The 26,714-nt window shown below is 34.1% G+C and overlaps 1 protein-coding gene across 6 annotated transcripts in view; it reads left to right on the top strand.

The window, feature by feature from the left end:
* Positions 1–26,714, top strand: part of PCDH7 (protocadherin 7) — a 447,959-nt gene that overhangs the window by 254,573 nt on the left and 166,672 nt on the right. The window lies entirely within an intron of this gene.

Here is a 26,714-nt window from a genome sequence, read left to right as displayed (position 1 = left end):
AACTCCCGCAGACTCAAAGCCAATTGAGCATAAACACTCAGTGGTCACAGGAAAACACCTGCCTCCTTGACTTCCCTTTTCCCTAGAGGAACTGGTTCTCTTAGCACCTGCAGGGGCTTGTTCCCTGGATGTGTCAGGCTCTATATTACATCACAATAACTCTCAGAATCTTTAGAACATGTGACTAGCAGACTGCCTTTGGGCTAGGGAAATTATTGGCAAATGTCTTTTAAAGTTAGTGGGTGTGTCTAAAGTAGTGCATCACTTGCTACAGTCCTTAAAACGGTAACATACTGGGACTTGTTTGTGTACATAAAAGACACAATCTTTTGATTTATGTGCATTTTTGCTGATGCAACCAGTAACCAGTAAAGCTGGATTGTGTGGCTTCTCTCAGATAAAGCTCGGAAATGATTACGTGTCCCTCAAGATCCTATCTGCCCAGTTTTGTTATGCTTTCAACCTTGGGTGCATGCTATGCTCTGGCCTTCACATCTCTCCCAGTGGGGATAATTGTTCAAGACCACAGGCCTTTGGACAGTTGAGTCTTTCCATCTCAAGAGATTTATTCCCAGGACTGTTTAGAAAGCTCACAGCAGCAAAAGAACAATTAACATGGATTGTTGGCGGGGGAGATAGCTCCCCACGGGCTGATTGAAGGCCCTGCATGTTGGAGGCCAGAGTCTGATCCTCAGCGTTGTACGGGTTCTCTGAGTACCCCAAGGGGTGACCCTAAGCACTAAACCAGAGGTAACTCCTGTACACCATCAGGTTTGACACCGAAATTTTAAAAATTAATTAAAAAACAAAAAACACAGATTGAGCATTTATGTAATAAACTTTTAATAAACTTTATTTTATAAACTTCGTTTAATAAACTTTATTTTCCAGTTATTTAATTTATATACATAAAGAGAGTCGACCATTTTTACTACTATATGTATTAAACAGATTTAATTTTTAAATAGAGTTAAAGAAATATAAACAACCAACAACATTCAACATTGACTATGATGTAGATGTCTTTTTATGAAGTTTCTTTTGAATACTGTTAAACCAATCTAGGATTCTTACTTTTGCTCAACTCTTGTTTCCAAAGTATTAATCCATCTTATTCCTTATGAATTGATCTACTGATGAGTATTGATTATTTATTAAATAAAGAAAAGTGAAAGGTTTGTAAAACATTAATTTGTCTTTTTCACTTTCCTATAGGCTAGAATTTCTCTTTCATAATGTTTTCATCTACTTTGTTTTTATTTCCCTTAACTTATTCATTTTAATTAATTAGCTTCACATATGGTTCCATCTATTTTTCTCATAATAAATATTTCTTCCCAAAGTTTAGGTGAGTAATACAAAATTAAATAAGTATTTTTTGAAATTCTATGTGCAGAAACAATAAAATTTAAAAAACTGTTCAATCTCATGGTAAGAAAAAAACATAGATATACTCACATCCCATATAAAAGAAGGAATGTTCAGCAACACTATTATAAATACATTGAGAAAAACAAATCAGGCAAATTATTTTTTTAAATTATGGGAAAGTAAAGGAATTGAGTATCAAAGAATTGTATCAATTTACCATAAAAACAAGGGAGAATAAAATTTTGATTATGAAAAGAGAAGAAATCAAGTACACAAAAAAATCTTTGAAAACAAAATGGAAATATTTTGAAATAGTAAGTAAATTAAAAAAACAATAAATACTGAGAGAATTGTATCATTTTAAGCCATGGACATTTAAGGCATTTAAAGGAATATGCAATAAAAGTGGGAGGGGAAAAAACAATTAATTCAGTTAGAGAAAAAGACCTTAAGAGATTATGTTTCCTTTATTCGTAGAAAAGCTTATGAGGTAAATTATCAAAAGAGAAAGAAAACGAGATATGTCAATTTGTGTACAGTATTTTCTTGTGCTTTTTCTTGTGCTTTTTATATTGGAACAATGTTTTTGACAGTGAAGTTAGGACTTGAGCACTAATTTAGAGCTACTATTTGAATGAAAGTGTTGTGCCTAGAGAGAAACACTGCAACAGCCAGAGAGAAAATGAGGATACAAGAGAAAGTATTCCTCCCCAGCACATTCTATCAATATTATTGTAGAATCAATCAAATGTATTATCTCTGAATGTAAGGGTAGTGTGTGTGTGTGTGTGTGTGTGTGTGTGTGTGTGTGTGTGTGTGTGTGTGTGGTTCCTGGAATATAAAATAAATATTTACTGAATTAATCATGGAATTTCAAGCATTGGAGGAGACATTACAGCCTACTAATCCAATCTCCAGTAGCTGTGCAACCCTTAAATGCCATTGTAAGACTGATTCAGCTGTTTGAACAATTTCAGTGACACAAAATCCAGAGGTAGATGACACTGTTTTGAGATATCTTTAACTTCCTGGCTTTCTCATCTATTTAACTAAAATCTGCTTTCCTGTAACTTGAATCTATATATCCCAAGCTTTCTTCTGGAGATAATACAAAAATAAGTTCTATTCCTTTTCAAAAGAAAAGCACTTCCAAGAACTAAATTCAGATAAGTACTCTGCTGTACTGTCAGGGTAAATTATGTCTCTCTCTCTATTATTTTCTAGGGTTTATAGTCCCAGTATTGCTAATTGCTCTGTATTATAAGGTTGCAAGTCTTTTTTGCATTCCCCTTATTCTTATCTAGTGCCAATTGTACTTTTTTATATAAAGCACAGAATTGAGGAAGTAGTTGTCAGTTTATATTTTTACGTAAAGTCAATTTAAAGATTCATGAACATCTCTTTTAATAACTCAGGGAAAAGTGGAAAATGGCGCACAGTTTAAAATTGAAAAAGACTTTGGTCCTAATTTCAACATAATGAAGGTGTTTTGGAGAGAAAATCAGTATTTAAAAATAATATAGAATAGTATAGGTTAATAAAAAACAGATGATTAATACATAAAATTAACTTTAAAACAATAACAGTTGTGTAAAAGGATTCTCAGCCTTCTTTTGTTATTGTTGCTGAATACACATCTTGGTTTGAAGTAGTTTTTGAGCTGAATCTTTTTCAAAGTACTCCAGTAACCCCTATAACAAGTTTTGCAGTTAATAAAAAACAAAACAAAATCCCCAAGCCCCCAAATATTTAAATACATATTGATTTCCACAAAGAAAAAAGATAAAAGAAAAATTATTTATCAATGTAAATTTTTATGTCAATAGCTAATAGTATGTCTTAATATGTAGCAATAGGTTATCACGAATCACGACCATCCTGTTATTCGTCGATTGCCTCGAGCAGGCCCCAGTAACGTCTCCTTCATCCTAGCCTTGAGATTATATTCAAGGCTCTTTAGGAGAATGAGACCCATCATTGTTACTGGTATTTGGCATATTAGGTACACCACGGGGAGTTTGCCAGACTCTGCCGTGTGGGCAGGCTACATTCGGTAGCCTGCCAGTTTGTCCAAACTGGCAGCAATAGGTTATACATATGAAAAAACAGAGCAAACAATGGAAAGATACGTGAAGTATACTCTTTCCCATATGGGCTCTTCTTAACGAAAGTTAATGAAAGTAAGTTCTTCATTTATGTGAATACTTTCTTACTGTCAAATAGTTGTCAGTGGCTCTTGCTAAATTCTATTTATGAGTACATTATGGCACTTTCTAGAGGTCCTTCCCATCTGACTTTCAGTTAGTGCTTGCACAGAATATATGGCCTTTTCTAGAACTGGGGAATTTAATTAATTTGCTGGCAGAGAATACTTTTTATGCCACATGCCTTTTTCCTGACCCTATGCAAGATTTCCATTTCCAAGTATGCTTCATATATTATAAAACCATATAATCTTAATGAATGTCTTCCATATGGTAATTACAGTGCTTTACTTTATATTCTCAAGAGCTCCCGTTCCTACATAAATTCTCTCTCTGTAATCCTGAATATGGCTTTGTAAGTTGCCTGAATATATATGCTCCTTCTGCTTTTTTAGATTCATTCCCAAAGCTATACCCTTTAGGTATTTTATTATATGTAAGAGAGATAGGCAATAGTCTTAAAGTAACATACAACCTCTCTGCTTTATCTGCCACCGCTCCTGAAGATGTACACTGTGTTCAACATACTTATTTCAGTATCTTTCATTCTTTTTGTACTTTATCTTAAAGGCAATAAAACATAGAAGATATGGATTCATCCCTTAGACACAAGGATGTCAGTAAAATAAGATATATGATCAATGCTGGGATGCAGAAAGAACGAAGGAAAGACAGACAGAAAGAAAGAAAGAAAGAAAGAAAGAAAGAAAGAAAGAAAGAAAGAAAGAAAGAAAGAAGTCTTCTTGTGTCACTCTGGGTTATTCAGAGGCTTGCCAAAGAATTAGATAAGTATCAGGCAAATTGATTTAAAAATCACAAACAATTATTATTGATATATAAGCATCATATGTGTATGGGAGAACTATCAAAAGCAAATAACCGAATTCAGGTAGAAAGTGGGGTGGGAATAAAAAGAAGGTCAGTTAGGATGTATAAAACAAATATACATGGATTTGCGTGTGACCTAACCTCTGAAGGGAGATAAACGGATTACATTTTTCTTGGTACAGTGGGTGAGAAGTAGAAAGATCCTTTTCTTTGTGCATATAAGTGTCTTTTCAAAGGCAGCTCTACTCAGACTTCAAAGCTCTTTCCATGAAGTCAATCTTTGCCAAAGATATATTTGGGGTTAGCAGATTTTTGCTCCCCTACCCTAGCTGATTTTTAACATGCCTTCCAACTTTCTACAGAATATGGAAACTAGGAATTTTAGAAATTAGGGTGTTGTTCCAGGTTTGTGAGACTATATTTAACCTCTGTGGTACATAGTTTCCTTATCTGTAACATATGGAGACCTCACTACATCAGGGAAGGGGCATACTCTTTAGTGATAACAAGTGTTGACTTATTTTTCTTTCTGAACTTTCTCTTGAGAAGAATTCTGAGAACTTGTTTTGATTCAATGGCAGAGAGCTAGGATCATGTTACAGACTTCTTACATAACATCTCTCAGAAGTCCTTTAAGTCTCAAAAGAAAAGAAAACACATACATATGATTACCTCCGATGTAAGCTACTATATTTTCCTTTTGTTGTAAAACAGGTACTTCTGTGCTTTTGAAAGTATGTGAATCTAAGAAAAATTTAAGAGGACAGATTGAGCATAGGAGAGTTACTCAGGATATTTAAAACACTTGAATGCAGATAAAAGACAAAGGATCCAAATCATTCTTTGAGATTTCTAAGGGCAAAGCAAATCTCAGTTGGTCTAAATGAAAGAAAATTGCTTCCATATAAGGACAAAATGTATTCCCTTAAGAAACTCAATAAAGTTTGCTCCACACAATAGTCTATGTTCTGAAATCTGCATAAATGAAGATGGTCAAACGTAGGTTGCACAGTCATTTCTGAAAAAAAAAATCATTAAAGGAATTTATTCATAAGTTAGTAGAAAAAAGGAATTCCAATGTTAGTGTGTGGTATGCAAATCCATGATAATTATCAGGTAGAATAAGCAATAATTTTCTACTGGAATTAGTGATATAATGGTCACTAATCCAGTGAAATTGGTGAATTTGTAATAAAATTTATGCAACTGTTAAACTCATCTTATTGAAGGTACTTTTTTTGAAGAGAAAGTAGAAATTTTCTCAGACCTTTATATTATTTTTTTCTAGTTGGGAACTATTTGTGATCATACTTTTAAATGTCATTTCTCTAATTCAGTATAACTTAGTTGTCATAAAGATAACTTAAAGAATTGATACAGTTTATTAACTGGGTTATGTGGAGGAGAGTTGGAGACCACCGAGTATGCTCAAAGTCTATTCTCAGCCTGTGCTCAGGAGTGACTCCCACCCCCCGCCCCCCTGAAGCGATGTTTCAAGGATGTTACGTGCTGCTGGGGTTTAGACAGAGATTGGCATGATCATGGCAATCACTCATCTTCCATATTATTCTCTAGCCCTGAAGAAGCAATCTAATGATTGAGTATTTTCTCTATCAGTATTGAAACAGAAAGCACACACATGAATTCATAAATTATTTTACCCGGAAATGATTAGAAACATGTCTTATTTCAAATCCAGTTCAAATAAAGAGAAACTAATGTGTTCAAGGTCACAGTGAGAGAGCTTTAGCCCAGATTTTTTTGAATTGCCATCTGGGGTAACCATATTTACACAGTAGACTCTTTAAAGTATAGATTTTAGTGAATTGACCTTTTTGATGTGTCCTTGGATGCACTGCTTATCTTGAGTCAACTGTATGAAGTGAAAGAATAAATATTTCTATTTCTAAAGTACAGAAAGACATTAGGTGAACTTGAGCTCCTGAAGGGGTCATTAGAAGTTGCCATCCCTTTGCTAAGTGTGACAGTATAATTTTTTTTCAATCAAATAATAAATATTAAGAGATATTAAACCAGTCAAAAATATTTTCCAGCATGTTCAATGTACACTTTGCATTTTTATTAGGATATATAGTCCTTCTTGGGATAATAAAGTTGTACAGCATCATAACATATTTATAGTTTAATATTTTACTCACTTTAAAAATATTAGTGAATTAATAATGATTATTCAGAAACATGTTCCACCTTAAAACTGGCAGGTGAATAATATTATCATTATAATCTTGTGGTTGTTGTAAATACCAGTGTATACACATATTATATTACTCACCTCTACCAGAGTTTAAAACAAATAAAGCTCAGCAAGTTACCACAAATGTATTATGGTGAGCATTAACCAATATCAGCCATCATTACTTGAGCTTGCTAGTCACTTTAATCAGGAAAACAGGAGTCATTGAAAGAATTAGAACATCTGATTATAAATGGAAATGCTAGCATGGGTAAATTAACTGGCTGTAATAGGATATGAGTTAATTGTCCTGGGGAAAATGTTGTTAGATACCACAGTGCACTTTGCTCAGGGTTTTAATTCTGTGTGATCATTTCTGAATGTAGCAATGTGATACCCAATGTACTTAAGTCATGAAGAAAATGCAGAAAATTGTTTTAAAACAATAAAAAAATATAGCTTTCATTTTCAAATGGTGCCACTTGTGAGATGATGAAAAACTTGCTCAGTGTCAAAGTTTTCTGATTTAATACAATGGTAGCAAAAATGATTTTGGAGGTGTTTTGCAAAAGTGGTTTTACTTTAAAGCTTTTTTCACACAAAGTTCGTATTATCAAGCACTTTTTAAAATTATTTCTAAGCTTATTATCAAAAATTATGCCTTGTCTTTCTTCAAATATGTAGATGAAATAGCTCTTGTATAGGTATAGTAATAGCTTTCTTTATACAGTGTAAGATAGGTATATAGTGCAATCTATTTTATTTAAGGGGATTGAAACTATTTCAAAAATCAGCAGAAAGTTTAAATTCAACTAATACATTAATTTGTTTTATTGCACCTCTGGGTCACATTAGAGTATTCAGATATTTTTATATTCCATATGAATGAAGAAATATTCAAGAATCAAAAACGTTGGTTATAGATTGCAACTTTTGAACTTAACATTTTGGGACCAGGACATGCCCCAAGTATAAAGCACATATTCAGCAGGAATTGGGCTTTGGATTTATCCTTGGTACTGTTGGGTCCCCTGAACAGTTCCAAAGATGGCCCATATAAAATACTGTGGTTATTCCTGAGAAAATAAGAACATATTCAGTTATATGATAAAATATTCCTGTAAGAAAAGATGAAGCAGAGTTATGGAAATAGATATTTCACTTTTAGTGCAGGACAAAAAAAATATAGAAGGGGAACAGGGAAAATTAAAAAAGTTCCAGCCAAGTCCTAGAAATTAATCCTAGCATTAGTCAGTCTGGCAATTTGTACCTACCAGTTCACTTCTCAAGTGTCCTTCACAGATGGCTCATATGGTAAACTGGGTAGATGAGACTGTTTTTATATTTTCATATGTTTGGTTTTATATAAACAAAGTATCATATAAAATATATATCAATGAACTCAGACTCCATGTATGGCCTTTGCAGTGGTATGAGAATAGTGCATATCAAGAAAGAAGACTCAAGAGGCCATATAGGGGCTATGGTATTTTCTTCCATGTAGCTGACCTCGGTTCTATCCCCAGCACCTCACTACCTGAGCAATGCCAGGAGTGACCTCTGAGTACAGAGGAGTAAACCCTGGGCACTACTTGGAATGTCTTTTGGAATGTCTCCAAAATAAAAACAAGTACTCAAAAAGGAAAATAAAAAAAGGATAAGAAGGAAGGGAGGATGGAAATAAGGAAGGAAGTAGAGAAAAAGAGAGAAAGGGGTAGGAGAAAGGAAGGAAGGACAATAAGTCAGTCAATATTAAGAGTAAAATGTAGAAGATTTAAAAATAACTTTAGAATATAAGATATAGGTAACAGTATTCTCCTGTTAGCAAGCCTCATTTAATAAAATTTTAAAATAAGGGTTGGATTATATCAGTTTTTCTTGGGGGCCATTCAGGCTACAGATAATAGTGCTGGGGATGAGGAGCATGCAGTGCCAGAGATTAAATCCAGCATCTCAAATATACCAAGCAGGTGGTCTAACAATTAAACGATTTCTCCAGTCCCTCATTTTTTTTTTTTGTGGAAGTGGTTAGTATGCTATGATGCGGGTTAAAAAAAATCATGTGGTTTTGGTCAAGTAATTTAAAATTCTTGTCATATTTATCAAATTAAATTAGTTTAATTTAAATAGGTTTACAGCTAAAATAAATGATTATGAGGCTACTTTCATTTTGTATTTTTCTCAAATTTTCTGTCTGGGGAATGGGCTTCCACAAATAAAATTTTAATATTGTTCCTTTGGAAGTTTGAGAGTGTCAAATACATTTTAAATGTCTGTGGGTTATTTTAGCCTATAGCCAGTGTGCTTTCATTGATAATGAAGTACTGAGACGTTTAAGCTACAAATAAAAGTTGCCTTTTGTCTGAAACAGACTATAGTGCTAAAAAATGTATATCTTCATCTATTTTATAAGTAGTTATATATTTATCTCTTTTACTTTGAATAAATAATTGAAAGCTTCCATTTTATTTAGCACAAGTCCTAAATGATAGGAGACTTAGATTTAATCAATCATTAATTTGCTGGCAAAGCATACCACTTACACTGAATGGTCATCTTTTAAAATTTGATAGTCTAATCACTACTTGTACTATTTCCTTGCCATAAAGTAATGACTTAGAAGCATATATTGGGCCTCCAATTGTGTAAGTGTGTTGTGTACAGCCAGAGAAAAAAAGGAAGGAAGGAAGGAAGGAAGGAAGGAAGGAAGGAAGGAAGGAAGGAAGGAAGGAGAAGGGAAGGGAGGGAAGGAGGGATGAAGGGAGGGAGGGAGGGAGGGAGGGAGGGAGGGAGGCAAGGAAGTTGGGAGGGAGGCAACATGAGAAAATTAACCAAATATATAAAACAATGTGCTAAAAAATACCAGATATATACGTAAAATGAAAATTTTAAGCATGAAACTAAAAATTAAGTGGGGATTTTTTTATTATCAAATAGTTGTTAATCAAGGTAGCATTTATGTACCTTTGCTTTTTATTTTCTGTCCTAGGATTTTCTGAATATTATTCATGAAAAACAACTTTTCTGTCAAGAATACCTCTTCCATCCTCATTTAACCTTAAATTTATATGACTATTATAGGATATAAAATGAGAAAGTAATAGCAAGTTCAAATTGGGATTAAAATATCACTACCCAATTGACAAAAATGGAAATAAAATTTTGTTGAAAGCAAAGAAAAAATGTACTTTTATGAAAGATGAATAACTTTCTTTTTTAGATGCAAGACTTTCAAAATTAGAGTTGATTTTATTAAAAAGACTAGGTGACTATGCATTATTGCATGGGGCTCGGGGGAGGGGGAAGAAGATGTAGTGGAAGAATAAGAGATACGCAGGGCTCCGGTACTTGCCTTTCTTGCAGCCAACTACCCTAGTTTGAGTAGCATCTCATGTGGTCTCTTGAATAACAACAGGAGTGATCCCTAGGAACTTTTCAAGGCATTGTAATGAGGGAGCTATTGTCATCCCAAAAATCTGTGCATGATCTTGACTTGTTCTTTATAGAGTGTCTGAGTTATTAGGTTCTTAAATGATGACCCTTCAACTAGAGATATGTATGTGTGAGAGTGTGTGTGTGTGTGTGTGTGTATTTGTGTACTTAAACAGTAGTTTGTAATTAAGATAGAAAGATGGTAAGATAAGTGTATTCATCTTTCCAAATGAAAGTGAGAGTTTTGGAGTTTCAGTAAGAAATTCCATTTCATATAAGTATTTATTATGTTAGCTGTCCACTTGTTCATTATATCTGTGGAAATGACATCTCTCTGTACTGTTACAGGGAATGCAACAAGTACGCATACCAAGTTAGATCTCAGTGTTCTAATTATTTTTACTAGCAATATTTCATGAGGAGTGAGGGAAATGGTTGTGTTGTCGAGGTTGCCAGGATGAGAACACAAAAGAGGTACGCCATTGGTTCTCTACTGAAATCAATATATGAAAGCCAGTCCTCGGTTATGTCAGCTATAATCAGGGAGATCTGATCACTCTAGAGTCCTCTGGCTTTTGGCCTAAATCTAGTCAATCAAAGTGAACGTTTCTAAGTATAAAATATCATGCCATATGTTGACTAAGCTTATGTTTTGAGTCTTAAAAGTCGTATTCCTTTCTAACTTTAGCAAGTTGTGAATAACATTACTATTTTTTCAGGTTTTGTGTATAGGCTTTCTGTTAGTATTAGCTATTCCTAAGTTTTGAGATTTTTCTTCAATTCTTGGTAATAGTTGAAGACCAACTGAACTGTTTTGGATACTATATTGTTATAGTATAATATATCTTCACAAAACGCTAATTCATGTCATCTACTAATACCTTCTTTGTGCCCAGTCCTATTTTAGGTGCCAGCAAGATCTTAATCTGTCAAATATAGGTTTTTTCTGCTTTTTATCTATTTCATTGTAAATTGAGTAACTGGTTATCCCTGCACTTTTCACAATATGTAGATAATAAACAGGACGTGTAGTGTAATCTAGAATTTATGATAACTGCCAAACCTGAGTGAAACATAGGGAAGAAGATAAAGAAGAAGAAACAAAACATCCAAGAAATCTACCATTTTCACTCATTTCCAAAAATGTTTAAGGTCTCCGGAAATTCTGATGTGACTTAATGCCTTTCCTAAGTCTGTGAATCAGACTTAATTCAGAAAATCTCTCTGGCCTAATTAAAAATATCACTCTGAGTGTAATGGGTTCTGACATACCAAAGGGACCATACTCTTTGAGGATAATTTCTAGAAAACATTAGACACAAATATAATATTTTTGCATTTAAATATTTTTATTTTGAATTTTTGATGTCTCTTCAATAAATATATGTATTTGACATTATGATAAGTATTCCATGTTGACTATTTATTATTTTATTCCAGATATTATTACAATGGGCTGTAGCCATAGTAGAGTGATAGGGCATTTGCCTTATGTGCAGACAGCCCGGCCGAGCTGGGTTCGATTCCTCCATCCCTCTTGGAGAGCCCGGCAAGCTACTGAAAGTATCTCACTGATACGGCAAAGCCTGGCAAGCTACCCGTGTCATATTCAATATGCCAAACACAGTAACGAGTCTCAAAATGGAGACGTTACTGGGCCCGCTTGAGCAAATCGATGAACAAAGGGAGGACAGTGTTTGTTTGTTATTATTACAATGATGTAAAAAAACAATGTATAAAACAACTGAAGTAAAATAGTTCTATACTGATTTTTGATAATTTAGATGATAATTCACACACAAATTACAGAATCATTTTCTCCACTTTTTGTAACTGCTAGATTTTTTTTTTAATTCTATTCCCGGTTAAAAAAAAGTGAAATACTTTCTATCCCATTGCTTAAAATTTCCTTCAGGGTGGAGCTGCACTGTTAGTATAGTGGGCAGAGCACTTGCTTTTCTATGTTGCTAATCTGGGTTAATCCCAGACGCCCAATTGGTTTCCAAAGCCCTGCCAGGAATAAAACTCTGAGCACAGAGTCAGGAATAAGCTCCATGCTACCACATATGGACCAAAATCAAACAGCTGCAGCAACAACAGCAATAACGACACAATTTTCTTGGGAAAAGTGAAAGATAGTCAAAGTTATTTCTACAAGTTTTATTGTAGTGATTATTTTTTTAAATGATATTTATTTCATGGATATTCACCCACTGCCTGTGAGGCATTCTCTATTTGCCATAAAAATGCATATATGTTTATTAGTTTAGATTCAGTTATCTGTATTCAATACATTTTAGTAACCTCGATTTATATTTTAATACAATTTATAAAATGTAATTGGTATATTTTGAATGTGATCTTTTAGGTACACTCATTTGTATTAAACTATTATAAAATTTATCTTGAACAATAAAATAGTAACCATACTTTCCGCAATGTAAAATTATTTGATCATGCTTACTATAAACTAGGAACTAAAATCTTTTGGATCAACCAAGTATCTATACACATATTTTAATAAAATAACTATATGTCTAGAATTTTAACAACAAAAAAATAAGAGGTTAATTTGGGCAGAAGCACAAAATATACTTTTTCAACCCTTTTAAAGTATAATAAATTGCTGCTGTAAAATAATGTTATTTGAAATATGTTAATCAGAGAGTTATCAAATCTTTGCCTCTTCCTGAAGTGATTTCCTCTGGAAATCACATGGTGAGGTATCAAGTCACCTTTCGCCAATCATGCAAAGCAAAAGAGCTTCAGAATTCCAAGTACTTATCCCTATAAGAGATGTTACCTCATGCTATTGAATCTTCATATGCAAATTAGCTTTCCAACTCATTCCCACTTTGAATTTTTTTTTTAATTTCCAGCTGGAGACAGTCATGTTAAATATTTTGCCCTTTTGTGTTCTTGTATATGAATCCTTCCGTAAAAATAAAATCTTTGAAGTATGGTGTTCTTTCAAAAAAAAACTTTCTAGAAGAAAAAGTAACATTTGCCTCAATTTAGTAGAAAGCGTAGCTATGTTATAAAGGTTAACATGAGAAGTGAAATTCAGACAGGATGACTGTTTTCATCCAAAAATACTTCGAAGGAGGAAAAATGCATTTGCCCCTTGCAGTCTTTCAGGATAATTAATTTTCTGTGCATGCAGATGATTTAGATGGGTAACCTGGCCTTGTTAAACATGTACGCTTTTTCTGACCATCAACATTATAACTCATCAGCCTTTCCAAAGCAAGAGCTGTTTAAATCAAAGGATTTTCATTGCGGATCCCTGACTGCTGCTGGCTAGATGTCAGAGCATGGAAGATACTCTCTAAGTAATTGTAAAGCACTGTTCTCCAATCAGCATATATTATTGCAGAGCGAGAACTACACCGTCAGAATTTCTATTGAAGTAATAACTCAGTCATTTGATCTTTGAGTCATACCTACTTAAATATCTGTACTGGATTAAAACATTCTATGCTCTTTCTCTTTCTTAATGGTGTTCAGAACAAAAATACTTTTGATTTCCTTAATTGGGGAAATTTATTGTTTTTGTGATAGGATTTAGTATCCAGAAAATAATAGTGCTTACAGAATAGCAAATGCTGGGGTGTTTGGATATGAGAGTAAAGGGATATAAACACATTAAATATTTTACTTAGGTTGATATTTTTAAAGGGAATGTTATATAGGATATGGTGGCTAGAGAAATAGCACACAGCAGGTAGGGCGTTTGCCTTGCACACTGCTGACCAGGGTTCTATTCCTCTATTCCTCTTGGAGAGCCCGGCAAGCTACTGATAGTATCCTGCCCGCATGGCAGAGCCTGGCAAGCTCCCCGTGGTGTATTCGATATTTCAAAAACAGTAACAAGTCTCACAATGGAGATGTTACTGATGTCCGCTCAAGTAAATAAATAATGGGAGGATAGTGCTACGGTGCATGGTGAACAAAATGGTATTCTCTCTCTTTATCTCTCCCTCCCTCTCTGTCTCACAGAGAATAATAAGAAAGCATGTTTTGAAGAAATGATCTTGATCTACTTTTAATTGCAGGGCCCATGTTGTTAATAGTTTAAACAAAAGGAAGATAGAGTTTATTCATATTTGACTATAGTGCATATAGGAAGTCAAAGGTCTCCCCTGACCATGTGTATATTATTGTAAAGCCTGGATAAAGAAGAAGCATGACAAAAATGGATTTCAAGGACAAAGCCCAATTACTTTAAGAACGTAGTTTAGTAAGAAGAGCATAAAAGTGGGAACTAAGTGTCTCCATTTGAATTGTCTCAGGAAATAAAACAAGCAATTGATCAGCTTTACTACTCCTCATTTTCTATATAGTGACATGAAAGAAATGAGCTAAAGACTTTTAAAATTCCATCAAGTCTAAATTTACTTTCCCCCCCTATGTGATGAATATTCTGTCCAGTGGATATTTAAAATAAAAGCAATTTCTCCTAAAAATATAGTACTTAAAGCTATTTTAATTCCTTAAAAGTACTATGACTTGAATCATTAAATTGTCAGAAAAGAAAGCAATGACTAACATTATAGGAGGGGAAAAAAGCCATAAACACAACTGATTTTATTTTCTTGCTTTTTGGGTTTTTTTGAATTATAATTTTTAGACTATAATTTCAAAGCAAATCATAAAATATCTTAATAGCTAATAATACTTTTCTAAAACAGGGCCAAATATAATTTATTGTACATTTATAGTCAAGAAATGCTTATCATTTATATATATTATATATATATACACACACACACATATATATATTTTTTCCCATGGACAGTCTGCATATGGCACTTTTCTGACTTTGCTCTCTCTCTTTACGGTCATAGTTTATGGGATTTTTCAAAAGGAAACTGCCCAGATAATTACTGGCAGAAAATACAATTCTATTAACTGAAGTAATTACGCAAAAATTAAAAACCTCATGTCTTGAAGAATCTCATAAGCCCCTTGAGGTATCAAATTTTCTTTTTTCTCCTCCCTACTTCAGACCCACACTAACATGTCTATTTATAACATATATTACCTTTATGTACATACAGATACACCTAAAGCAATTTTTCTTCCAGTTATGTAAAAATAAATACATTAGTAAATATTGGCCTTCGAATACAAACATTCTGTGTGGTATAACTCAAAACCTAAGGATAAAGAATTTAAGACATGAGGCATTGATGTCCTTTAGTACAAACCTTTAGCATTCAGTTAAAACCCATGTAGACTTCTTTTAATTTTTCAATTTTATTTTCATAAAGTTGTTCACAATAATTGATTACATTCAGTATTTCACCACCAATTCCACCACCATCACACCTTCCACCATCATTATTTCAAATTTTTACCACCACCACTCAAAACTGCCCCACAGGCAGATGCTGTCACTGTCACTGTCACTGTCCTCCCGTTGTTCACAGATTTGCTCAAGCAGACCCAGTAACGTCTCCATTGTGACACTTGTTACTGTGTTTGCCATATCGAACATGTCATGGGTAGCTTTCCAGGCTTTGCCCTGAAGGCGAGATACTCTCAATAGCTTACTGGGCTCTTCAAGAGGGGTGGAGGAATGGAACCTGGGTCAGCTGGGTAGGCTGCATGCAAGGCAAATGCCTACCCGCTGTGCTACCACTCCGGCACACAGGCAGATGCAAAATAATTTATTTTATGTTGTTTGTTATAAATAGTATGAGATGCCATGCTTTCCTAGAATTCTAAAATTTTAAATAATTGGGGTGCAGAGATATCTCTGCAATGTGCCTCTCTCTTTCAAGATTCAGTTGTGAGTCTCTGGATCATGGACGTAAATGCACTTAAAGGTGCGCAGAGGCATGATTTCCAGGACACCGAAGTGTGGGGAGATGGATATAGTCTTTTGTTCTGAAATCCTCCACTGTGAACTGGTGGGGTTCTATCTTCTACACATCTAGTAAGCTCATGAAAACTCAAAGGAGCTTTGCTATATGTGTTGTGCTAAACTCTGGTGTTAACTGAGAGTCCCGAGTAAAGGCTTTGTGTCTGTCACAATGCAGTGTCTCCCGCTTTGAAAGGCGATGGAGACATTTGAAGAATAGTTGAGTTTATTGAAAATAGGTCTTTAAAAATAAAACATTAGGTGCAGGAAATTTGTTTTTATAGTCTCCATGGCTTCTCTCGGACTTGATTAACAAATATTGGTTGAGTGGTCACTGTGTTCGAAGTACCACTTAGTCTATAGAAAGAGACAAAGGTTAACCAAACTGTGTCCTTAACTGTACAGATCCAGGATTCAGAGGAAAAAATAGCACAAGAATGGCTATGGGGGGGGGGGGGGGAGGCTGAAGAGGAGGCGGCGGGAAAGTGACCATGAATATACAGAAAGTGTTTTATGGCAGGGAAAAATAAAAAACTCTAAGAAAAAAAACAGAGAGATAGTACCGGGGTTAAGGTGTCACCTTTATGTGATAGAACTCAGCTCCATCCAGCGACGGTTCCCCTGAGCACTGCCAAGACTGATCTCTTAGCACAGCTTCATGTGATCCAAGAAACAACAGCAAAACCCAGTAAGAAATTGTCCAGATCTCAGGAATACCAGGAACATATCTTGTCTCTCTTACTTAGTTTCCTTAAATAATCCAGGCTTTCATCTTCCTCCCTTAACCCTCTATTCATAATTGTTCTTTTTTGTTCCACCTAGAATGCTTTGTAATCAGAGACTTTTTTAAAAAAAGACAATTTAGTTCATTTGCTAGTAATTTTGAATTCAGCTTTAATCAATAACCGCTTAGATATTATTAGTTTGTATGTTTCCCAGCAAGCAAAAACATAACCAGAGTTAAACTGTCATTTAATGGGAGGAAATAAATGAAAATGGCATATAACAATTGACGGCGACATAAAACAACTCTGAGATTCTTAAGCATGTATGAACATTTATCTCTCTGGGTTGTCCTTAACTTATTATATTTTCTCTCTCTTCATTTTTAGGTAACCCCTATTTAAACATTAATGTCATCAAGTATTATCTGTGCATAAACTCATATAATAGGAACCTGCATAAAATGATAGCCTCTCCTTCCCTGTATAACACTTCCCATGTATTACAGTTAGAGACTATTTGCTGAGAGCATGCTTGCTTTAAAACTCTGTGGCAGGAACCAGGAGTTATTTCAGTACTGACTCAAGGGCTGTCTCAAGTCAGAACACAGAGAACAGACTTACTGGTTTTGTTTCTACCAGTGTCCATTCTGAAAGTTACATGCCCTTCCTGTGCCAGTTTGATAAATATTTTTAATGTCGACTATGCAACACATAAAGGTTCCTTGGATGTTTTCAAACAAGCTGTTCATGTTTTTTTTTTCTTTTCTTGAACCTGAACTAGGACATCTATGGATGAACTCCTTGATAAGAAAAAAAATAGTGGTTTCCTTCTATTTTTTTTTCTTCCTTTTTATTTGTGGGAGTGGGAGAAGGAACATTCAGTTTTTCAGGGCTAACTCCTGCCTCTGCACTCAGAGATCCCTCCTGTGAAGCACTGGGGACCAAACTGAGTGTCTGAGGTTGAAACCTGGTTGGCCATTCTCAGGGCTAGAGCCCGGCCCACTGTACTAGCTCTCCAACCTCTTACTTAATTGTTTTTCTAAAACATTTCCAGTAGAGTGTCCATTTTTGTCTGTTGAGCCCTTTCATCAGGAGCTGAAGAACTCACTGAGGAAGCAATTTAAGGAGTGTGTTGGTAAAACTAAAGAAAGCAGATTATTTGTTTTGTGTCTATCCTCTTTAAAGAAATAAGAAACAGAACAGTAACGATCAAGAAGTTGGTCCAAATTTGCAAAACTACATCTTATTTTTTAGAAGCCTATGTGGCACTTAAAGCTTGAAGATCCAAAATCGTTTCAAAGAAGAGACAAAAGAGTAAGATGAGAGAGAGAGAGAGAGAGAGAGAGAGAGAGAGAGAGAGAGAGAGAGAGAGAGAGTGAAAATCTAGTAGCTGGAAACTCATGACTTTAAGAGATTTCATTTCATCCATGAGGGTCGAGCAAACATTCTAAATTTTCATATTCTGAATAAAAAAATAGGAGTCTGTGTGATTTGTGATAGGTAAGATTTCATGTTCTGATTTTGCTCTTTAATTTTAATAGAGAACTTCCCAAGGGTGCTCAGGTTTTGTACCTAGAGCTCTTTGGAGCTATGCTGTGCTAGGAATGAAACTCGGGACCTTTCAAAAGCCAGGCATACACTGATTCTTGTGGGTTCTCCTGCACTCCCTTTATCTGGCTTTATATATCAGCAATGACTAAAATTGTCGATTTCAGAGTATAAACAGAATTATGTTCAAATCTCTTCTGTGCTAATACACTTAAATGACCTTACTGAGCATCTCTTTAGATGGTTAGACAACAAGACTGCTTTTAGTCCATTACTTATTGTGTGTTAGACATTGGTCGATGACTTCGGTGCATTTAATTTCATCATACGTACTCATTTTATGTGAAAGTAAAGCTAGACTTAGAGTTATCCTTTTGCCTCATCTACCTACTTACTTACAGTCGGATCATAGTCTCAACTAGTCATACATTATGCTGCTTCATACACATTTCATACATGTAGCACCTGACATGTAGTAAGTACTAGATCAATAAGTTGTGTGTTAGTAATCACAACTCTGACATAAACTTATTATGCCTTAGAAATGTTATTGCAAATTATACAACACAAAAGTATGACAAAGTGGCAGTTTCCCTGGAAAAAAATTATACTACATAAGGTGAATGATATCTTTTAAATTCCAAACATTCTTGTATTGTACTATTATTGTTAGAGGAACAAAAAGAAAACATTTACTTTGCCTTTTCTAAGTATCCAAGTCAATCAATGCCAATATGCGGTACATATAGCTATTAGCTAAATTTGCCAGGGAAGATTAGAATTTAATTATTTTCAGTAACTACAGAATATTATCTAAACTTATGCTTTATAGTAATAATAGAAATTCAGGTTTTGACACTGATGCTGTACATGTCCATATATTGATATACAAAGTGGCAAAAGTTGTATCATCTGCCTAAGCTTCAGGTTCTTTATGTGCAAGGTCTAGAGTAAATTTGGTCACAAGTGTCACTTTTGGGTCTAAGCTCAATGATAATCTTATCTGGTAGATAAACTCCAAGAAGGCATAGAGAATGTTTCTCAGAAAGATAAATTATTTATCCAAGTATAGAAAAGTTCTCAGAACCATATCATCAGAAATACTCCAAAGACATACTGGTCAAGATAATTTAGAAGGTAAAAATATTGAAAGGTGACCTATATTTAAGTCTTAAAGAAACTTTAAGTTTATGACCTTAGTTTCATAATTTTCTTTTATAAGCTAAACACTTATTCAATAAGGTTATCTTACAAAAGAACTAGCTAGATTTGTAGTCTTTTTAAATTTTTTTTTAATTTGAGGCAAAACCCAAAGTAAAACAAAATGATATCCTCATATAGACCTAAACTAAGTCTCCAATTGCACTGAATTCTGGCAGCAAAACAATAAGGAAATAAATCCAAACACCTACTGTGTGTTGTGTAAATCAAGTTTAGGAAAGTTTTTTTTTTCTCTAAAATGTCCCAGGTAATTGTGGCTCAGAATTTCTGACTTTATCAGGAACTATCAGAACTATTATAAAAATGACCAATGCTTCTTAAATTGTAATCTCTAGTGTGTCTGCATCAAAATCACTCTACTAAAATTATATGTTTTTATTCTTAAATCAGAATTTTACCCCCAAATATCCACCCCAGCACACACACACACACACACACACCACACACACACACACACACACACACACACACACAAAGCTTTTGTCAATGATTTTCAAACATTTGTAATCAAAACATAGAATAAAATGCATTTTAAGTCACTGTGTCTCCTTTCAGTGATACACCAGTAGACGCCATACTAAGCAGACACTCATCCTAGAAAAAGTATATTGGATTGAAATAATTAACTACAAAAATCATCTAAATAGTAAAATATTGTGATGATTAATTGATTTACTAAATCCTATGGATCATCTAGGAAGCCCCACTTTTGTGAGAGTAGATGCTAGTCATATTATTTTTGATTTTAAGATTAAAAGGAAAAACTAGTTTAAGTTTTAGAATTTTTATTACAAAAATAGAAAGTGCTTTTATTTATTCTTAAACATAACACCAATATTTCATATGCAGTTCTTAAAATTCATGGGCAGTTATGGCAGCTTAAAAATCATTTTCTTTAATAATGAATTTGTCACCTATGTTGTTACATTTATTTTGGTATGTAAGTTTTTTCTTTTTCAATTCTAGGTTTGTTCCACATTTAAGATGGCAATTATTGGAGAGAAATACATAGAGAACCCTGCCATCTAGAACAAAAATATATGTCTAATATGATGCATTAATGTCCCTTTCAACCAAAAGTTCAGAAAGCCTGTTTCTGATATAGGTTCTTTCTACAGGCCCTCACATGAGCACACGATAATATAAAATGTGACATAATGCACAACTTTTAAAGGTAATTGTCCTCTATAACACAAACAAATTATTTCTATAGCTACACTTAACAGATCTTCATAAAAATCAGTGGCCTCATCATCCCACACCCCACACCCCAAGCCGCATACCACCTATCATGATGCATAATTGCTTAGGTACAATCAGGTTGGTACATCTTAACTGTGCTCCACCCCACCACACCCCATTGAAATATACTCAGGAGACAATTTAAACGTCTACTCCTACTGAAATAAACTAATTCAAAGATCTCTCTCATTACCTTTTGCCATTAGGTTTGTTTCTTTGAGCTGGAACCATTTCATTCTTGCAACTGTATCTAGGATACATCCTAGAAGTGAAACAAATAATTCAGTGTGAAGAAGACCTGTGAAAAATGGTAGATATCTTTGATAATCTCTCATATGATAATGCATTGGGAGAAATAAAATAACCAGAAAAATTTAGAAGAACATCCCTAAAATGCATAGAAAATAATGTTGAGCTTAGGTGAAACTCAAAATTAACTTGCCACTCTGCCAAAGTTTGTGAAATGCCAAAAACATAAAAATTACAAGTATTGAGAGTTGAGATAAATGCTGGAAGTACAATAAGCATCCTGAATGGCTGAATTAAACAAATTTTGCATTGATTGAGCGAACTTGGAGAAAAGTGAGAACAGAAGCTAACAATAGATTAGGAAACGCTGTGGCATACTTGGAAAGGAGGTTAGAATTTTGTTGGAAAATGTGAATAGATGAGTTGGGTAGATAAAGAAATAAAATCAGGGAGTTCAGGTGAGAAGTTTCCTTTGAGTATAACAAAGAATTGCTGGGAGTTTTTGAACAGAAAGTGTCTTTATAGGAATTAGATTGTTTTAGCTGCATTACAAAACACAACTGATAATTGCAACATGGAAAGAGGAAAAAGGATCAGCAGTTATGTTATCTAATACAGTAAATAAAAAATTGTTCGTGGTGAAAACCCCAGGAAAACTGGTCATACTAGGTGAGTATGGGATAGATTTGCCTCACAGGATATGCAAGAGATTATTGGGATTCTGAGGTCAAAGTCTCCAGTTTTCTTTTTTTTTCTTTCTCCTTTTTCTTTTTCAAAAGCAAATTCCATTGTATTGCATCTGGTACATATAAAATTTCAAAGGAATTTTATCTATCTCATTTATGTAATTTTCTTTATTTCCTTCACAAAAGGCAAATTTTGTTCAGTTGCTAACAAACCCACATCCATGGCAAGAAGGATTATTAGGAAGTTTGAAGGTATAGGATGACAATGGATGCCTGAGTCTTCTACCCAACTCTCCTATGGGATTGCACATTAGAACGATTGAAAAACACTTCCTGAGATGTTTCCATGTTTCCTTCCAAGTTCCACATTCAAATTTTTGTAGATCTAATACAGTCAATACAGGTTTCCTTTCTCTATTGCTTTTTGTTTTAAGGAGAGTTTCTCTTTTTATTTGCTAATTACTGCTTAAACAACTAGAAGCTCTGCCCAAACCTCTAGTACTTTCTTGCTAAATATGAAAGCCTTTTTCCCCTTTAATTGAAGCATGCTTCATTTCATAACCAAGCATTAGAAACTTAATGAACTAAATTGGATAATAGAAACTTTCACCATCATAAGCCTTCCATTTTTCATGATAATGATAAGAAATAGTGGAAGCTATCAAGGGACTTGACTAACTCGAAACTACCAGTCGTGTGTTGGCTAAGAAAAAGATTTATCTTTCCCTTAAGCTAATTTCTGATAATTAACCAAAATATTCAGGAGTGCCAGGATAAATTAAGTATGTAAGGTAGTATTTTATAATCTTCTTTGGAAATAAAAATACTTTCAACTGTCTACACAGCCTGGAAATATTTAATATAAGTTACCATTAAAAATTTTAGAATACCATGTTGTAAATGATAATTTATGGGTGCTATTTGAAAGTATAAAGATAGGAGGAAGTGGAGAGAAGAGATTAGTATGGGAATTACAGCAAGAAGAGGCTATTTAGTTCACCTATATATTTTTCTTACCTCTTTTAGACTGTTAGTATCCTAGGTAATCTTCCTCTCTCTAACTAACCAAGAGAAAAAACACATTAATAAGATGGCTTTTGACTGTGTAACTTTGGAGCAAGATCTCTGACAACTAGGAGTAATTTCAGAAAGCAGATAATTCTAGAGAAGTAGATAAAAACATTGTCATTCCAAAATCCATTCTCTCTCTTTTCTCTCCCTCTTCTCTCTCTCTCTCTCTCTCTCTCTCTCTCTCTCTCTCTCTCACACACACACACACACACATCACACATCACACACACACATACACACCAATTAGACCCAGAACTACTAGAACCAAAGCAAACTCTAGAACCACCTTGGATGAACTGAATTCTACTAAATACTGATTGTGTCAAACTCCACGAAAAATGATTAAAATAAAAATAAATCCCAGAGAGAACTTATACACTCCGGTGCATTCTAAAAATAAGATAGTCTCCCCAAAGTTATCAAAATCTTTTTTTTCTTTTAGTATTAATCTAAATTGAAACCTGTCCTACAAACAAATCATTATTTAAACAAGAATCCATTTGCTCATAAAAATATTTCTAAATCTGCTTGTTTTTCTCTGTTTTCAAAAGATCAGTTGCAGATAGTCTCCACAGATAGTATTGCAACTAATAGGAGTTTCCCTAATCCTACCTGTTTCATCACTCATTCATACATTCTTACCTCCTGAACATTTTTCATGCTCTGGAAGACAAAGAAAATTTATTGACTTTTCATGCCCCAAAGGTCTAAAAAATAAAAGTCCTTTAACTAAAATGCAAGTATTTAAAAATTTATCAATGATTATTGTTTGTAAAGGTTAAAGCTGGCTCTCTTGCACCGCCAAGTTTCTTCCTTTGAGTATATTTAGACCAAGTGCACCCCAGGCGTGCTTTGGTCTCTTGTAGCAGCTCCCTAAGGTACATCCATTGTGTCTTTATCCAGTTGGGTGCAAGTAAATCCTTCCCTCATCAGGTGAGCATTTGTTTTATTTTGAAAGAATTCACAATGCTCACAATGTGGTTATTCATAAGTGTCCATCATTTCACAATTAGGATTTGGCTAATAAATGCAAATCACAATTTGAGTGGGCTTTCCTGACTGACTTCTTCAACATTGAATGCCCCGATCTCAGATTTGGACGAAATTGACATTCCTCCAGGAGAGATTCTACTTATAATATAAAGTGCTAAAAGAAACTGTAAGGGGAAAAGTTTGGTTGCCATGGACAAGGCTTTATTCCCTATTGTTAAATCCCAACTTTGATAAGAATTATAGCAAAAGGCATTGTGAAGTAAGAATAAATTTGTTAGGATACGTTCTTACAGGAAAAAAACAATGAACTTCTCCTTTCAGTGCCCTTTGCATCTCTGGCCTGATGCTGGTAGGATCTGTTGTTTTTAATGTATTCAAAACTCTAAATAGTTTTCTTTTCCATCTTAAAATGTGGCTATTTTAAAATGATGCGATCACTTGGTACATAAGTCACAAAATGGAGATCACAGCATATATACCCTTCCCTCATATAAATCTTAAACATTCTAGCTGAAGTTTTTTGCAAACACACCTGAAGTGTCTTGCTGATTGTTTATATTTTATAAGCTCACTCACTCAAAGGGCTGTTATGTTACAGTGAACTGCACTGCACTGTCCTCCCGCTGTTCATTGATTTGTTTGAGCGGGCCCAGTAACATCTCCATTGTGAGACTTGTTGCTGTGTTTGGCATATCAAATACAGCATGGGTAGCTTGATTAAGTGAACAAAATATTATAAATATGGCTCATTTATAGTAAGGAAATTTTTGTGAAAAGTTGAGTGGATAGGGTCCTGATTACCTTATCATACAAATGCAAAAAAAAAAAAAAAAAACCCTGTACTTTAAATTCATCAGACTATTACCGACTAAGAAATCTGGTTTTCAGTTTAGGCTCTAATTCTACTATATTATATGATTTCGGATGACAGAACTTTTCTTTCTGAGCCTTAATTTCTCATGTATAAAATTTTAAAAAATGTCACCAGTTATTTTCCAAGTGCATTTTACATTAACTTTATTACATAATTAGTTTTAGTTCTCAAATCCTTCAAGTCCTTTAATGATGAGTATAATGTTATCCTTGTCTTTGACGGTTCATACAGCTTGCCATCAAAATGATGTAAATGAAACTATTAATGACAATATTTTGTGTGTGGTGGAAAATATCGTGATTTATTAGAAAAGCATGGTTCAGTTAAAATTCACCTACATTACATTATTATTTAACTGGGAGATCTCAGGAAAACTATTTAAACTTCTTCTGAATCGATTATATCATCTACAAACAAAAGCAAAGTAACAATTTAATTTCAAATTTATAAGACTTTAAAGCTTCTATAAAATTATTAGAGAATATTTGGAATTCAATACATTTCTATATAAAATTTTGTTTTTATAAACAACAACTATGATGAAATGTTCCATTAACTTATATACGAATGTTGAAAGTTGAAGAAATATTTCATGAGAACCTTTGATTGAGAATTTGTGAATATTTGATAAAAATATAATTTCTATTTAGATTCAGTAAAGGGAAGGTAATGACAAGGCAGTCATGTATATGAAATGATAAATTATCTCCAATATTAATAAAATAGTTTTGTTAGGAAATAAAGCCACAAAACAAATTGCATCTAATCTTTGGGGCTATCAACAATCTTCAGTGGTAAGGATTAGTGATTCATCAAAATTAGTAAGCCTTAGAGAATGATCCTTCAAGAAGAATTTTGGCACTGTCTGAAATAGAAGCTGAACCTTTGACTGAGAATTTGTCTAATCTATTTACCAAGTAAGAAAATGTTAAAGATGAGAATAAGGAAGTGATCAGTTTTGCAGACTTTAATCCCAGCCAGTTTTCTCGTCAGCGTTTTGTTTTACCAACCAAATCAGGTAATAGAAAGTGTGCATTTTTCAAATCACACAAGAAAAGAAAATGCTGTCAGTCTCAAACATTGCTCTCCTGACTTGCACAATATGCAAGCAACATCCTATAATCTGGAATTCCAGACTTTTTTTTTTAGTTTTTTGGTTCACATCCAGCAATGCTCAGGGGTTACTCCTGGCTTTGCACTCAGGGATTACTCTTGGCTGGGAATCAAAACCATGATGGGCTGCATGCAAGGCAAATTCCCTACCCTCTGTGGTATTGCTCCAACTCCTTTTGTTTTTTTCTTTGCTGCTATTACTACCTTTTTCTTGCTAGAAATCTCTGCAAGCATCCTTAGGGACTCAACTATTACTTCCAGTGATATGCATAACAATAACAGGGCCTGGGGTTTTCACCTCAGGCTTGCCATATCCCACCACATTTGGAGAGGGAAGCATGCAGCACTGTGAATTAAACTTGGAGTCTGTATCATGCAGGGTATGAACTTTAACCTTTAAGTTGTCTCCAGGTTCATGGTTACTTATATTGGAATTAAATATGCTTTGAAGTACAATGAGATCAGAGACCCTTGGAAGGTGGTTACTGTGAGTCTTTCTCAGTATCTAACTAGAGCATGCATATAATGAATTATGTTCTCAGTACTTGTTGGACCAGATTTTCCAGTAGAGAATGCACATTCCATACAGACTGTTTCATCCGTTGTGTTCGTTGTGTTCTAGCAAGTTTTTGTTTGCAACCCTTAGTCTGGTGATATTTATTTTCCTATGTTTTGATATGGCATCATGGCCCCCTCCCTGTTGTTAGAACATTTCTATAAAAGAAAATTGCTGCCACAGTGATATTAATAGTTATCACAACTGTGCCTCTTGTTCCTTTCCTTTGTTGGACTGTTAGACTAATAGTATTAAAAGTTTTTGAGGATTAAACAGACTTGTAATTTCTTTACTTCCTTAAATAAGATGTTTGTGCTTTAAGATAATATAGGTTATCAATATTCATTTTAAATTTTGTCACAGAAAATAACATTAGATATAAAACTATTTAACATGTTTGTTTACACTAGAGATTTCTGGTTGCAAAACACATTTTCATAAGTACCAAACTAATCAAAGTCATAATAATCTAAAAATAACAGATTATTGTGGAAACTGAGATGGTAAAGCCCCGATTTTTTCCCCCACTTGATCACTTGAA

This window comes from Sorex fumeus, unplaced genomic scaffold, assembly GCF_029834395.1.
Source record: "Sorex fumeus unplaced genomic scaffold, SorFum_2.1 ptg000055l, whole genome shotgun sequence".
NCBI classification, from domain to species: domain Eukaryota; kingdom Metazoa; phylum Chordata; class Mammalia; order Eulipotyphla; family Soricidae; genus Sorex; species Sorex fumeus.
This window is presented reverse-complemented; position numbering and strand designations above follow the sequence as displayed.